The 16,943-nt window shown below is 45.5% G+C and overlaps 1 non-coding gene across 1 annotated transcript; it reads left to right on the top strand.

The window, feature by feature from the left end:
• Positions 1 to 309: 309 nt before the first annotated feature.
• Positions 310 to 384, top strand: Trnat-ugu. The gene has a single exon. It is a non-coding gene; the product is annotated as a tRNA-Thr (tRNA).
• Positions 385 to 16,943: the final 16,559 nt, after the last annotated feature.

Genomic DNA, 16,943 nt, shown 5'->3' with positions numbered 1-16,943 from the left:
ACCCTTAGGTCAGCTCGAGTGAAACATAAGTCTGAGTGTGTACCACATAGACATGTCAACTTAGGTGAAATAATATTTTACAGTTTATCTTCAAATAGTTAAGGCTAACCGGCCATCGACCTCCTTCTTCTGTGCTGGATGCACACGCATTGCCCGAACTCTTACGGGACTCGGTAAAATTGTCTGCCGCGAGTAATGAGTATAGTGGGCAGGGCCACTACGAATGTAGTGTGTGGACATTAAGTTGGGAGTGTGGATCACACGGGTAGCGTGCAAGGTATACATCCCTGCAGTCGCACTATCCTCTGTGCCCTCGGTGGCTCAGATGGATAGAGCGTCTGCCATGTAAGCAGGAGACCATGGGTTCGAGTCCCGTTCAGGGCACACATTTTCAACTGTCCCCGTTGATGTATGTCAACGCCTGTCGACAGCTTAGGGTCTTGATTTAATTATCATTTCATTCCACAGTTTCATCCGGTCAATGGCTGGAGAAGGTCCACAGATCACTCCGAGGAATTGGTTGTTCAGTCGTTGGCCAGAATGCATAAAACGTCAATCATTCTTCATTCATGACACAATGTTGTGTCTTTTTTTTTTTAAATATGGTTCTTAAATCGACTGAGTATAGAGAGGGAAGCGGCTTAGTCTCGTAGATGTGAATACGTAACTGGTTTTGACGGCGAACATGTTCGTTGTCGATAATCTCGCTTTGATACCTACCATTTGTTATTACTGAAAATGTGGGAGGACAGTAATGTAATTACGATGAGTCGAATGTACGAGGTCTGTCTGAAAAGTATCCGGCCTTTGGCCAGAAAAAATATTTCGAATACCTGACGGGGTTGGGACCCTAGTCCCCTTCAAAGTAAGCCCCTTGTGCTTGCAAGCACTTAGCTCACCGATCCTTCCACTGCCGGAAACATCTCTGGCAGTCTTCTTTTGGAATGGCGATCAGCTCTGTCGTCGTGTTCCACATCATCTCTTCTCTACTCTCAATACGGGATCCTTTCAGTTGCGTCTTTAATTTTGGAAACAAGCAAAAGTCGCAAGGAGCCATGTCTGGAGGGTAGGGAGGTTGGCGAACGGCTGTAATTCCATGTTTGGCCGAGAAATTTTGGATCAAGTGGGATGAATGTGCGGAGGCGTTGTCGTGATGCAGTTGAGAGTTTTCCGCCGACCATATGTCTGGTCTTTTGCGCCGAACTGCGCCACGGAGTCACCGTAGAACATCTTGATAGTACCCCTTCGCCACTGTCCGTGCTTCCGGTGCGTATTAGTGATGCACAATTCCACGGACATCAAAGAAGACAGTCAGCATTACCTTGATTTTGCTTCGCACCTGCCGCACTTTCTTCGGACTTGGAGACTTGGGGTGCTTCCATTGCGAAGACTGTCTTTTTGTTTCTGGGTCGTGGGTGTCACATACTTGAGTCCTCTACAGTTATCATGGTGTTCAGAAACTCGGGATCAGTGTTGGTGGTGTCCAGAAGGTCCTGTGCAACGTCAAAACGGAGGTCTTTTTGCTCCGGCGGCGTCAACTTGGGCACGAATTTCGCAGCCACTCGGTGCATGTTCAAATCATCATGCAAAATTGCATGTGCAGAATCTTTACTCACTCCAACCTCTTGAGCAATCTCCCTCACGGTCAAACGACGATCTGCCGTCAGCAAATTTTGCACCCTCTCAACAGGAACTGCACTCCGAGCAGTTTGGGGCCTGCCAGAAAGCTGGTCACTCTCCGCTGATGTGCGGACATTTTTTAATCGGTTGAACCATTCCTTAATTTGTGTTACACCCATCGTATCTTCTCCACACACCTGTTGAATCCTGCGAATTGTTGCGCTTTGAGAATCACCAAGCTTTTGACAAAATTTGATGCAGTATCTTTTCTCAGCACGTTCAGGCATCTTGAGAGAATCGGTAATCCGACGAACACGTCGTGTAACACCTCACTCAGCGACTGACGTGCTGGAAGGCGGGGACAAAATTCACAAATGCGCATAAAGGTCTCTTCCTTTACTGTGTACAGTGGCGCCGCACTATCGTCTGTATTTTTCGCGGAAAAATCAAAGGTCGGATACTTTTTAGACAGACCTCGTGTTTCCGTGATATTAGCTGTACGGAGATGCACATTGTGTCAATCACAGCCACTTGAAAATCCGTCTTGCAAAAAGTAAGGTTTACGCATAAATTTATCTTTATTTAAGCGGATTACTAACTTCATTTCGTTCGTTTCTGTTGTGCCACTGTACATACTTTTGCTCTTTAAAAATGAAAAAATGGAGCAGATAAAGCGAGCAAGATGATTATTATTTCAAAATCTAGAGTCCTTCTCTAAAATATGTCACTGTATCTACAACTACAAAATATTTCATTGTTTAAATTATGTTCAGCTTTTCTTTTTCACGGGGAATTCCAGGCAAACCGCTTACATCATACGTCACACAGCCAAAATAACATCACTGGTATTTCTTGCCAGATACAGCATTCATTGTACAGCGCTGCAAGACCAGAAATAAAACGGTTTCACCACATTCAAATTACGACATATGAGAGTCGGCCATTATAGCACACAGATAAATTGCCGACTTCTTCAAAGAACAATGAAATACGATTACCATTGTGATTGCTTTTTAAATCCCTTATTTCTAGGAGTCTCTCACATGCTAGTTTCGAAAGCCTTGTAACTATATTACCAGTGGCTAGTATTACCTATTATTTGGTGCAAACTTGAGCGGACCATAACCTGCCGTGAAACAGAATGTCGGTACATCACAGGAAGAGATGTATTTAATCGAGAGCTTCTGGAAATTGTATCAGTGTGCGTATCTGCTGAAGGCAATGTACCTGTTATATCTCGTAGATATGAACACTACAACGAGACTGTTAAGACACGTTACTAGCATTCAGGAGAAGTGGCACTCACATTCCTGTCCGGCTGTATTGATTTGCTCTTTGCATATTTCCTAGATCACTTTGGGGGTTGCCAGGGTAGTTCCTTTAATAAGACCAGGTCATTACTTTTACAATCATATGCAATACAAGTGATTGCTCCACTTCCAAGTCATAACACAGGACAGGAGATGTAAAGCAGAAGACGTATGTTTCTGGCGCCTGTTTACTGATAAACAGAGCGGATAGTACAGTCTTTGCTACGGCTTTTCTCGAGACGGAAATTTTCTTTGTTAAAAATCACACGAAATTTAAAAGCATTCACTCTGTGACGAATGAAATTTAATGCTATCTCTATGTTGGATTTCACCGGCAAGTTTCTAGACCTATATTTTTGAATGCTCTTCTACGCTGACGCTTCTTAACAGAAACGCGATCCTGTGGCATTTACTGGCAGACATGACAGTCTGAAAAGGTGTTCTACGTAGAAAAAGTAAGTTACTGCAGTAAATCTTATTCATTCTAGATGTTGGAGATAGCGAGTGCATAGAGAGGATGCTGTGTAAAGAAACTACAAGTCACTTGATAATGCTTTGGACTGATTTATCGTGGCCGTTTAGTCGACTCTAAAGCTACTGCTCCAAGACCAACATCTGATTGTGAACATCATTATCCTGAAGAGCACGAATACCTGATCACCGGATGTGTGAAGAGTCTTACCTCCAGGGAGAAAGCTTCAAGCCATTGGTCAAAACTAGAGAAAAATTTCCCATAATCATTATAGGAACTTTGTTTCTAGTTTTGACCAGCACCACCTCCTGTAGGAATATGTGGCACTTTTTTTCTGCACATCCTGTATGTATAAAAGAACGCGCTGTTCACAAAGCAGCACAGGGAGCACTCTATAATCGAGGGACGTTCATCAGCATGTCGCAAAGTTCTCCACCATTTATTGGCAGTAGATGTATTCTGTGGTACCGCTGCTTCTTTATTCAAGCAGCTCCTAGGTTGGCCACACGGTACCAGAGAACCATATCTTAGAAAAAAATTGAGGAGGTACCGGGAATCGAACCGGGTTCTGCCACATCAAATGTAGCGACACAGTCGGGTACGGAGGGGATCCTGAATATTTATATATATAAAACTGAATTTTGTGTTAAAAATTTATGGTTTTTATTGTAACAGTGCAGTCAGACAAGTGTGCGTTGCAGACTAATTATCTCGTTCAGTAATTTTTGATATTTTTTAATGATCTCAGACCAAATTCTTTTTTGTATCATTATGTGAAACAATTTTATCTTCTGAAATGAGATTTGCCTTAAACCAATAAAACTTTTAAAAAATGGAAATATCGTGAGAAACGCAAGCTTGAACATAAATGCAGTTGCTAGTCAAGCCTGCAGATTGAGCTGTTGTATTTGACTACAAATGGAGATTGCTCAGTACCCCAAATACGTTGAAGTTGTCAGTCGCGATTAGAACACTGTTCTCTGTAGTCGTGAGTTCATTGTATTGGAACTAAGTAAATTCCAACTTGGACAAATTATTGGTACTCCTGTGGTGGGTACGTCTGTAACCACGGTGCTTCAAGAGACACCGCATACAGGGAAAGCGGAAAAACATTATCCGCTTAGTCGCAACGTGCACAAACGAGCGTGCTGAGTGATCGTGACTCACCATCATTGGAGAGAACTGTGACGAATAACAAGAGGACGACGGCGGCAAACGTGGCTGTGGAACTGAATGCCGCATTCGCAAATCTTGTCAGCACCAAAACAACGCGGAGGAAACTCCACGATGCAAAGGTCCGTAACTGGAAGAGTGGTGTCGAAGCCATAAAACTTAGACTACGGAACAATGGAAGAAAGTCATGTGGTCACGTGACTCTTGTTTCACACTGTTTCCATCTTCTGGGGTGTATACGTCCCACGAGTGAAATATGGCGGGAATACGGACATGATCTGAGCAACCATTCCGGCGTATTCCATGGGTCCGATGATTACTCTGAAAGGTCGCATTACAGCCGAAAATTATATGACCATTTTAGTTGATCAGGTCCATCCCGTTGTACAGTGTTTGTTCCCTAATGCTGAGGATGTGTTCCAAGACGAGAGGGTCCTTGTTGAAACAGCTCACTTCGTCCAGAACTGGTTCTGTGAACACAAGGACTGGTTGTCGCATTTGCCCTGGCGACCATATCATTAGATCTCGTATTATTGAGCCTTTGTGAGCTACTTTAGAGAGCAGGATGCGCAATTGCTGTCCATCTCCATCATCGTTGACCGAACTTCCCACTATTTTGGAGGAGGTGTAGTATTAAGATGCGCTTGAAAACCATACAGGTTTTTTCTTCTCTAGGCGATTGGAAGCTGTTTTGATTCTATCGGTTTTCCTGCACCGTATGAGGGATGGTAATGTGTTGGGTTTTTGGCGTTTCCATATTTTTGTCCACCCCTGTAGAACGCATTCTTTCTTCGTAATGCAAGTGAGAGAGCTACGGTCGCAGTTTCGAATCCTGCCTCGGGCATGGATGTGTGTGATGTCCTTAGGTTGGTTAGGTTTAAGTAGTTCTAAGTTCTAGGGGACTGATGACCTCAGCAGTTAAGTCGCACAGTGCTCGGAGCCATTTGAACCATTTGCCAAGTACGAGAAGTGGTTATGAAAAATGGCTGCGCTGGCAACCGCACCGGGATCCCGCCCACTCGTGTCTTACAGGGTGGCTAAGGAGCTGTTTTCTCGGATAGCTAGACACCATACAAGCAAATCATATTAATGGAGCTTATTACAGCAATTGGCCTGACGATACTTAACTTTCGTTTCTACATGATGGGTCGCAAGCAGCTGGCGACATGCAAATAACCAGTTTCCTTTGATGTATACAATTTCCATGCAAGCTAATCACTCAAGTTCATAAGCCGCTGCTGTCGTTAATATCACTGTGGCTCTTCTGGTGGGCGTCTTCTACTCTCCGGGTCTACTAGTGCGACCGAGGCTAGGTGGACCGTCACTTTTACTCTCTTCGTGTAGATGCCGCTCCTGTCGTGTTGACGTCCTATTCAGCGTGCTATTGGCTGACGTTGTCTCACAGCCCTCTCTCCAGTACTGTTATTGATCTTCGTGTTGGCGCTTGTCATTACGCCGGAACGACTATCACCTAATTTACTGACGACGAGAAGACGAAAGAAGTGTTAGTGGTGAGATGAAACGTAATGGAATGGTGAAGTACTAGACTATGTTAAATCTAAGTTGATGCACTGCCTGTTATGGAAGTAGGATGCCTAGCGAAGTGCAGTTCAAGTCTCTATCAATCAGAAGGGGCAGAGAAGTGCGCACATTTAATATCCCTTTGATGATAAGTGTAAATGTGCTATTAGGCAGCAGTTTCCACGAAGTTATGATCAACACAAGGAAACACTACCTTTGGGAAAACTCCTCACCCCTTACACAGACCTGGGCAGCTATGATATTGTGAGAGAAATTGTTGAATCAATTAAAAACAGGGACGCGGGAAAGGGCTACAAAATACGCCATCGAAAAACGGAGGTCCAGAACTAAAAATTAAATGGCTTTCGCTATATTGCTACGACGGATAAAAAGTAAAACGCTGTTGATAGCCTGCGCGCCGTTCGCTAAACCGGCCGATAACTCAGACGGCAAACCCAAACGGGAACGTAAGCGGTTAAAAAAAGGGTATTCCGTCAGGAAATGACGGACAGTTAAAAGTTAGGCGCAATGTGCACAAAGTGGTGGGGGAGCGCCACTTAGCCGGCCGGTGTGGCGGAGCGGTTCTAGGCGCTTCTGTCTGGAACCGGGCGACCGCTGCAGTCGCAGGTTCGAATCCTGCCTCGGGCATGGATGTCTGTGGTGTCCTTAGGTTAGTTAGGTTTGAGTAGTTCTAAGTTCTAGGGGACTGATGACCTCAGATGTTAAGTCCCTAAGTCCTCACAGCCATCTGAACCATTTTGAGTGCCACTTAGCAAATGGCAATGGCTAAAAATACAGTGCCCAATACGATACCTATAGTGGTCTGTCCTGGCACACCGCACTGTGAGTAAATGTTGTCAAGGCGTTGGCTCCGAGAAGTGTTATCAAACAAAAGTACCGGTCATTGTTTAATGGTTGCAGTTTGCAGGGCATTGGTGTGAGGCAGCGCTGGCTTGTGAGAATATTGGAGTGTACATTAGCTCCTGCCGGTCCATGTTCCTCGTGTACAGTCACGACGGTGCAGCCACCAGCTCAGGTCTTCAGTTAGCTCTGTGGACGCAGCTGAGCCAGAGCGCGTAATCCGTGAAGTTGGGCAGTAAGATGATGAGCATAAGGAGATGAGCGCAGGCTGTCAGCAGGTGTGCGGAGTAGGCGAGCACGTGTCAGGGAGGCGGTAAGCCGCTGCCGGAATTGCCAGGCACGGTTGGCCGCTGTTTACACAACACGTGGCGTGTCAGGTGGAGAGGCCGCGGAAACGAGGCGTGTCCTTGGCGTCAGAGGGCTGGCAGACAATGGGTGCGGGGGTGCTACGCCTCCCACAAGCGCCGACTTCCGCCCCCGCAGTGGCCAGTGCTGCCTGCGTCTTGCTTCCACCTCTCCACCACACAACTCCTCACGCAACATTTTAATGAACTTCATTACCGTTCGGGCGTCCATCAGAGGCATTATTGCGAGCTTCTCCAGGCGTATAAGATGTTCAGATAACTTACAGGAATGCAGCCGGTTGACGTCATCGACAACAGCCGATATTTCGACAGAGGACAGAGTTAATGCTGCCTCACCCGTTGGTCATTAATTTTCACTGTCGAAAATTTTTGACGTCGGTAATCTTAGATTGCTTGATGGCGGTGGCGGCAGTGTTTGCAGTGTGTGTGTGTGTGTGTGTGTGTGTGTGTGTGTGTGTGTGTTATGTTTCGGAATTGCACTGCAAACCTAGGTCATAAATTCGTTGCAGAGCTCGTCCTTGCTTCTGTTTTGCATTGAACATGACAGGATGTGCTCCTGTCGAAATATCGCCGGTTGTCGACGACGTCTCTCGGCTGAATTCCCGTATTCCAAACATCATTAAATTTTCTTTCGATATCCCCGCTGAAAACCATTCCGACCATTGTCAAGTCGGTGGCTGAATTCTGACTAATCTGCACGGTGCATCACAATAATTCTTAGTGAAAACAACAACGATAGTTGAAGAAAGAGCGTTATATTATCAACAGGTCCACTTCAGGCTATAACAAGCGGTCAAATGAAAAGGAGGCAGATGGAAAAAAGCAAATAAACAGTTTATTATTTCAAAATTAATCACCATAACTGTTAATATATTCACCGCACCGTGAGACAAGACGGCCATTGCCTTCTTGGAGCAAAACATGGTTCAAACGGCTCTGAGCACTATGGAACTTAACACATGAGGTCATCAGTCCCCTAGAACTTAGAACTACTTAAACCTAACTAACCTAAGGACATCACACACATACATGCCCAAGGCAGGATTCGAACCTGCGACCGTAGCGGTCGCGCGGTTCCAGACTGAAGCGCCTAGAACCGCTCGGCCACACCGGCCGGCTTCCTTGGAGCAGTGTTTACAGTTGTTCACAGAAGCAAACTGACGTAACTTCCGAAGCGTCGCCGAAGCAACCTTTGCTGCACGTGGGTTGCTTATACTACGCTGTATAAGTTTCGCTGGGAAGCCCTTACACATCCACCAAACAGTCCCGATCTCTCCCCATGCGATTTCCATATTTTTGGAGTTCTGAATAAAGACATTCGTAGCGATCGATTTGCTTCGGACGAAGATGTGCACGACCATGTCTCTGTACGCAGCCGCGAACACTTTTTCATGAAGCCATTGACGCCCTTGCCTGACAGTGGGATAAATGTATGAACAGCTATGGGGACTACTTTTGAGGTAATAAACAGTTTATTTACTTTTTTCCATCTGCCTCTGTTTAGTTTGATTGCCTTATATTTGCAAGACATGAGTGGTTACGAGCTGCCACTGACTTCAGTATCAAATAACAGTTCTCGTCAGTACAGAAGTACTGGGAATGTAAACTTTTAAGTGTCCATCTGATTGGTCTCGAATTTCATCTATGGCTCTTGGTTGCCAAATTTTATACCTGCATGATGTGACCTTTGTTCTTTGTTGTTAATGTAAGACGACAACTAACCGGCAGTATGGTCGAAGATGGAGATATCAACTAGAGGCTGTAACTTTGCCTCCAAGTCCATGTGACCTCAATGTATCTGATATCTCGAAAGTGAAATGTACTGCCCCCCCTCCCCCCCCTCCCAATTGGTGTGGCTGAATAACTGGAGCAGTGAATTGTGCAACCTTATCAATATTTACGAAATGATCCGAGAATGAAAGAATTAGTATGTAGGTCCTGCTATTGCGTCCAAATGCAAGGGTGACACGTGGAACACCTGCTTTAACATGGACAAGTGTACAGTAATTGGTGCTAAAATAGTATTATTATAAGGGTTGATTCGATGTGGAAGACGATGTGCTCAGCCACTGTATTTATTTCAGTTAGTAAAAAGTACAGCTATCAGTCGCAAATAATCTTTATTGCAAAACCAGATTTCGGTCACTGTGTGGCCATCTTCAGTGCACGAAATGTTAAGTTAAAACATTAAAGCCACTTACATGTACACATACTCGCAACTGAGTTTTCTACGCTGATTATAACCACTCAGTGACCGAAATCTTTATTTGCGAGGAACATCATTTGCCTGTGATTACTGTATTTTATTTCTTGTAAAGATAGGACACAGATGAAAACTAACCCCTACTTACACGCGATCTTCATCAAAAACTTTAAATTTCAAATACATTTATACAAATTAGGATAATAATTCTTAAGTCAGTGGCGACTCGTAACCACACACATTCACAGTTACCTCACAAAGGGCTCGTTTCGAGACGCATCTATACTCGAACGCTTTATTTATTTATTTTCATTCTATACTTTCAAAAATGGCTCTGAGCGCTATGGGACTTAACTTCTGAGGTCATCAGTCCCCTAGAACTTGGAACTACTTAAACCTGACTAACCTAAGGACATCACACCGCCGGCCGTTGGTGGCCGAGCGGTTCTAGGCGCTTCAGTTTGGAGCCGCGCTGCCGCTACGGTCACAGGTTCGAATCCTGCCTCGGACATGGATGTATGTGATGTCCTTAGGTTAGTTAGGTTTAACTAGTTCTAAGTTCTAGGGGACTGATGACCTGAGATGTTAAGTCCCATAGTGCTCAGAGCCATTTGACATCACACCCATCCATGCCCGAAGCAGGATTCGAACCTGCGACCGTAGCGATCGCGCGGTTCCAGACTGAAGCGCCTAGAACCGCTCAGCCAACCCGCCCGGCCTATTCTTCCACTTACTCTGTTAGTTTCCGGTATCAATTACAATGCACCTTTCATATTTATGGAGGAGACAAAAATCACGCAACTAAAACCTAAATTGAAACTTCAGTTGGCATGTTTCACAGTCTAAGCAATTCGTACAAGAGCTTCTGTCACAGATAAACGTGAACTGTCAAAGGTTAAACGTTATAAAAGCTATACAGCTATAGCTGATACTCTCTCACTGTTTAAAACTGTGCGCGGACCGGGACTCCTACCAACTAATTTGATTTTCGAGGGAATTGTGCTTACCGACGGAGCAATCCCGACACGACCTGTCGTGTCCTCTTAGTTTCAGTTCCCACTTATTAAAATATTCCGAGCTATTACCGCGTGGTCTCTAAATCCACAAAAAGAGTATCGGTGGAGTAATAGCAAATTTAGATTCAGTCTTCAGCTGGGCCTAGTAATATTTCTGTTATTTTTAGCTTCTTTTACTTTTGTCCGCCCCGATAGCTGAGAGGACAGCGTGGCGATCTGTCACGCCAAGGGAACCGGGTTCGATTCCCGGCTAGGTCGGAGATTTTATCCGCTCAGGGACTGGGTGTTGTGTTGTCCTCATTATCATTTCATCATCGTCAGTGGAAGACAACGGGTACCACCACTGGAATCACTTCCCTATACGCTCATGCGGTGGGCCTCTCTGACAAGGCTTCCCCCATGACAAGACCTGCCGTAAGGCAGAACACAAAGTTTTTAAGTTTTACCTTTAGGAATTATTTGTACATGTTAAAAATGCCAAGTCATAGTGTGGCCCGAAGTCCACACTAAACTGTAGGAGCCCGTATACATGCTGCACAAGACAGTTCAAAGGACGGTGCAAGGCAAGACATCATCTCCAATAGAATGATGTGAACTAAAATTCTGTGGCGTAAAAGGCGGCTTTTAGAATGAGGACAGGTTTACTTGATAACCAGGAAGGGGAAAGAAATTGAACCATTACCTTCATGTACAGAAAATTACAGAACTCAACCGTAGCGAATTGATAACACGGGAAAACGTAAGTGCTGACACTCCAGAGGGAGCCTGAACTGTCCCAGTCTGAGTCCCACCTCGCTCGGACGCCGCCCAGCCGCCAGCCGCTGTGAGGCGCTGCGGACGCGGGCGGGCGCCAGACGCCGCCCATATACGGCGGCCCACAGCGTCAACACAATAAACGGTGATCCGCGGCGCGGCGCCTTTGATCAGCGCCTCTGGCCGGCTTATCACGGCTCGGCTTATCTGGCCGCCGCCTCAAGGCCAGCGGCTGTGCTCACAACTCACTCCGTATTCTTTGCCACACTCCGTCTCCGCAGCAGACGCTCCGTACTGTGTGCCAGGAGGTTGATTCGTACAACACAGGAAGTTTCGTCAGACAAGCATGTTTATTAACAGCTAGCTGATTTATTTCAGTCTTCTATTAGTTCATCTCCTTCCCCCTCACTCTGTCCCTCTCCTCGTCCCCTTTTTCTCTGTCAATTTCCTCCTCCCCTATCTCTGTCCCTCTCTTCGTCCTCTTTCTTTCTGTCTACCTACTCCTCTTTCCTTTCTCTGTCCATCTCCTCCTCTCCCTTCTTCTTGTCCATCTCCACCTCTTCCATTTGTTTCCCTCCCTCTCCATCCCCTTCCCCCTATCTGTTTCCATCTCCTCCTTCCCTCTCCAAGTTTGTCCATCTCCTCATCTTCCTTTATCTCTGCACGTTATCGTACCCACTCCAACACGAGACTGCTCATTATAGTATTTCTTTCCAGATAGTAAGTAACATGTGTAGTAAATTTGGTTGAAATTGATCACGTAGTTTCGAACGAGTTTTTTTGTCTATAACTTGGTCCACATACGCAAATTTCACATATATTTAACACATTTCACGCATGTTTCACCTTTTTTGCTCTGCAGTTTCATTTCACGCAGTTCAATGTTTATGACGTCAAGCTGTAAGTAGGATGTTTAGGTTTTTATGTTGGTAACGTCACGTAGCGCTCTATATGAAAATCACTGACTGCGCTGTGTGAAGTTTGTGGCTGGTTTCCATTGTTGGAATATTCGCTATTGTAGTGCTGGGCAGTTGGATGTGTACAGCGCGTAGCGTTGCGCAGTTGGAGGTGAGCCGCCAGCAGTGGTGGATGTGGGAAGAGAGATGGCAGAGTTTTTGAGAGGGGACGATCTGGACGTGTGTCCGTCAGAAAAACGAAATTTGTAAGACTGGATGTCACGAACTGATACATATATGATAACTTTTGAACACTATTAAAGTAAACACATTGTTTGTTCTTTATCAAAATCTTTCATTTGCTAACTATGCCTATCAGTAGTTAGTGCCTTCAGTAGTTAGAATCTTTTATTCAGCTGGTAGTATTGGCGCACGCTGTATTGCGTTAGTTTGAGTAACGAAGGTTTTTGTGAGGTAAGTGATTCATGTAAGGTATAGGTTATTGTTAGTCAGGGTCACCATTCTTTTGTAGGGATTATTGAAAGTCAGATTGCGTTGCGCTAAAAAAATATTGTGTGTCAGTTTAGTGATAATCAGAATAAGTAGAGAGAGAAATGTCTGAGTACGTTCAGTTCTGCTCAGCTGTTTGAAAATAAAATAACGTAAGAGGTTTATCAGCACAGTAATTCATTAACTTTTCTAAGGGGATGTTTCAGTACCTTCTAAACTATGTCGTACAGTGATAGAATTTTGCAGTTACATCTACATTAATACTATTCGCGAAATGTGTTGCGAACAGCGTTAGTAGTACAGAAGCAATAAATTAAAACTTCATGCACAATGCGTTAGTTTTTCGCACATCTCAGTGTTTATGACGTCATGTCTCGTGAACTACGAGTCGTAAAATGACTTTCTCTGCCAGCACATTCAGAGGTATAAGGGAATAATTTCCGCAAAAAGTGTTCCAAATAGAGGTAATACTTAAGAATTATCAGATTACAAGTCTGATGCTGCAGTTTACTGCATGAACAGCGAAAATGTAGTGAGCTATAAACTTTTTTCCTTTCATCAATTTATATGGGGCATTTCAGTGAGCAAAAGTACAGGAAAAGTTTGAAATTAATATGTAAAGCTGGTTACATGTCACTATGTGCTCTCGCTCTCAAATACTAGATGAATATATTCTGGCTATTTGCGCGTCAGTTAAGCTCCTTTCTCATCCCCACACCCACCCCTTTCAGAGGTAGGTGGTTCTTACCCCCCCCCCCCCGCCCCCAGTAGTTCTTTGCAAGACTGTAACTGACATGTGTACCAAGTTTGGTTGAAATCGATAAAATGGCTTAGGCGAAGAACTGTAATATACATACATGGATACAGAAAGTACCGAACCAACACGTTTTCCTAATACTTTCATGGACTGAACGTTTGTCATATCAGTGAAGCACCACTGCGCTATATCCGCCAAACTTAAACATCTGATCGGAAATATCGAGACTCCTATTACGGAACATACTTCTCCTTCATCACTCTGTCGTTGAGGTGTCAGAATATCTAACGGAGAAAGTCCGTCCATTCTTTCTCCAGAACCGAAACCAGTGAAGGTATCGTTGTAGGAGACTCGGGTCTGGAGAGAAACCGACGTTCTGACTGATCAGGTCGGAACTCTGGGCAGCACAGTTCATTTCAGGAATGTTCCTGTCCACAAGCGATTCCCTTAGAGACGCTGCTTTATGGCAGAGTGCATCGTTATGCTAATGCAGTCATCGTCTCCGAACTGTTCCTCCGCTGTATGCAGCACACAGTTCCGTAAAATCTGTCCACATCCGTCCGCATTTATCACTTTCTTAAACGCAATAGGCGGACCACACCCCGACCACGGAAATCTCCTCCATACCGCAACACCACCTCGGCTGTACTTCATTGTTAGCACTATACATGGTGGCAGGTGACTTTCTGCAGGCGTTCGCCAAACTCAGATTTCGAGCGGATTGCCGCGGGTTATAGCGTGATTCCTCACTGGAAATTGCTCGTTTCCAGCCATCCCCTGTCCAGATGCGTCGCTCTTCACATCACCTCAATCGTAGCTTAGCTCTGACTACAGAAATGTGTGTCTTATGACGAGCTGCTCGACTAATGCATCCGATTATTTTTAATTCCCTACGCACAGTCATTGTGCTAGCTAGGCGGCTAGTAGCACTTTGGAATTCACAAGTTATTCCTTCCGCTGATTTCATGCGACGTTTTTACATCCACGCTGCGCAGTGTGCTACGGTCCCTGTCCGTCAGTAGGTGACATCTGCCTGGTCATGGATTGGGTGTGGCTCTTCCTTCGCGTTTCGACTTCCGAATCGCATCAGCGACAGTCGTTTCGGGCAGCTTTAGAAGGACTGAAGTGTCCCTGATGGATTTGTTACTCAGGAGAAATCCAATGATCCACTGAATATTACGCTGATACTGCTTCGCTTCTGACAACGCAATACTCCTCACCCCCTTTTATACTGGAGGGTCCAGTTCTCCAGACATGTAGTGGCCAGTCCAGCATTACGTAGTGCAGTCCGAATACTTAGGATCAGATAGTGTACAGCTCTGTTGTGATGATTTCGTTGGCGATTAACCGCTGCCTGGAGTTCCCGTAGATTGCTACGAACTGGGAGCAACGTCACGGTCACTCAGTCCGATGATATTCCAGATATGCTCACTGGTTTGAGTCAGGTTACCTGCAAGCGGGAGGGGGCGAGGGACACAAGCACGCTAACGTCCATGGAGAGCTACTAAGTTATTCTGACACTGTTCAGTGATCGATGAGGTACTGCATCGCCAAGCTGGAAGCACACGTTGTCTGCGAAGCTATGCATGTGAATTAATGTGAGCATTTATTCGGTGTCCTGTGGTGACGGTATGAACCGTACCGTGAACTCGTTTGACACCGTGCAAACTTTGCCTATATGAGAAAACTCATCAAGTTGCCCCTACGAGGACTTGGAGTCAAATTAGGGCCATCGCCTCATGCAGTTTTTTGGGAGTACTCATACCCTGCTATCGGTTTGAGGGGACGTGTGCTGGACCTCATTAATCCAGTCGACCTTTAACCATAATTTGAGCTTACAATGCCCGTGTTCTTTCGCCGCTATTACCTATTTCTCTGATCCACGTCGAACGAATAAGTGTGATTCGATTCATTCCGTAAGCCCATTAGGAGGAGGCAGCTGTCCAAGGTATGGTTACTCATTGCTTGTTATTGCTGTCCACCATTAAACTGACAACCGTAAGTAGCTGTGTAGGCCATCTGTCCGCTTTTACAACCGAAGATTGTCGAACTCAGCCCCTATAGTCAACACCAGGTTGTCCACGGCACTTAATCTCCGCATCGAGGCGCTCACTGTCCTCCCTTGGCGTGGAGGAACAGGAATAACTGACAGCCCGCACGAAATCGAAAATCGAGCATCCGTGCCTCGGGCGCGCACCAGCTGTCAGTAATAAAACGCACTGACATCGTTAGTGTTTCCCAGTGTGGTCTCGACTGTTAACACCCAACGGATAGTTTCAAACTCTGTTTTCGTACGTACTCCGGAGCTCCCCTGGCATCGCGCTAAGTAAGCCAAACTCGCGACCGCCGCCAGAAGCCACGAGTCCATGGCCCAGTGCGACGCGCGGAACACAGTACGCGACGTACGCGTCATGAGATTAATAGGAAACGTTTGTTGGCGCGCCCACATTAATTCCCTACACTGCTGCACGTGTAACATCAGTCTAAAAAGGGTTCGCCAGCGCAGCTGTGAGCCAAGAGCCGTGGTTATAACTTCTCACTAATCAAAAGACATTGATTAAAATACCGTTGACAGTCCAGCTACTTTCACAAAGATTCTGAAATACGATCTACGACCACTGCACTGACATAAGTACACGGCTAAAAGTTGATGCACCGCCCTCCCCCCCTCCCCAACTGGCTTTTAACAACTACCGTCGATAATCACCTCATCAATGAAGCAGGAATACAAAAAATGGCTCTGAACACTATCGGACTTAACATCTGAGGTCATCAGTCCCCTAGAACATACAACTACTTAAACCTAACTAACCTAAGAACATCACACACATCCATGCCCGAGGCAGGATTCGAATCTGCAACCGTAGCGGTCGCGCGGTTCCAGACTGAAGTGCCTAGAACCGCTCGGCCACACTGGCCGGCAAACAAGAGTACAGTTCAAAGTCAAAAGGCAAGGAGTCACACGAAAACATCACTTTCAAATTTGCACGGGAACATACGAAATGTGTCGGCTTGAATTAACTCCACTACCATCACCCGCTTAGCTAGTGGCTTCACGCTCTTTTTTATTTATTTTTTCACTCATCATCGTGTGACTTCTTTGATGCGTCCAGCCACGAATTTCTCTCCCGCGCAAACCTTTTCATCTCAGAGTAGCACTTACAACCTATGACCTCAATTATTTGCTATATGTATTCCAGTGCCTTTGTCCCTTTACGGTTTTCACTCTTTGAACCTCCCTCTAGTTCCAAGGAAGTAGACTGTAGCGCCTAGAACCGCACGGCCACCACGACCGGCCCTATCATTGTGCCCCTTCGTCTTGTCAAAAGTCATCGCCGGTTCTGTGCAGAACCTCCTCATTCCTTACCTTATCAGTCCACCTCATTTTCAACATTATTCTGTAGCACCACATCTCAAATGCTTAGATTCTCTTCTGTTCCGTTTTTCCCACAGTCCTTATTTCGCTACCATACAGTAATATCTTCC

The sequence above is a fragment of the Schistocerca piceifrons genome, chromosome 2 (assembly GCF_021461385.2).
Source record: "Schistocerca piceifrons isolate TAMUIC-IGC-003096 chromosome 2, iqSchPice1.1, whole genome shotgun sequence".
NCBI lineage: Eukaryota > Metazoa > Arthropoda > Insecta > Orthoptera > Acrididae > Schistocerca > Schistocerca piceifrons.
Note: the sequence above shows the minus strand (reverse complement) of the source record. Positions and strands in the feature narration are given on the sequence as shown.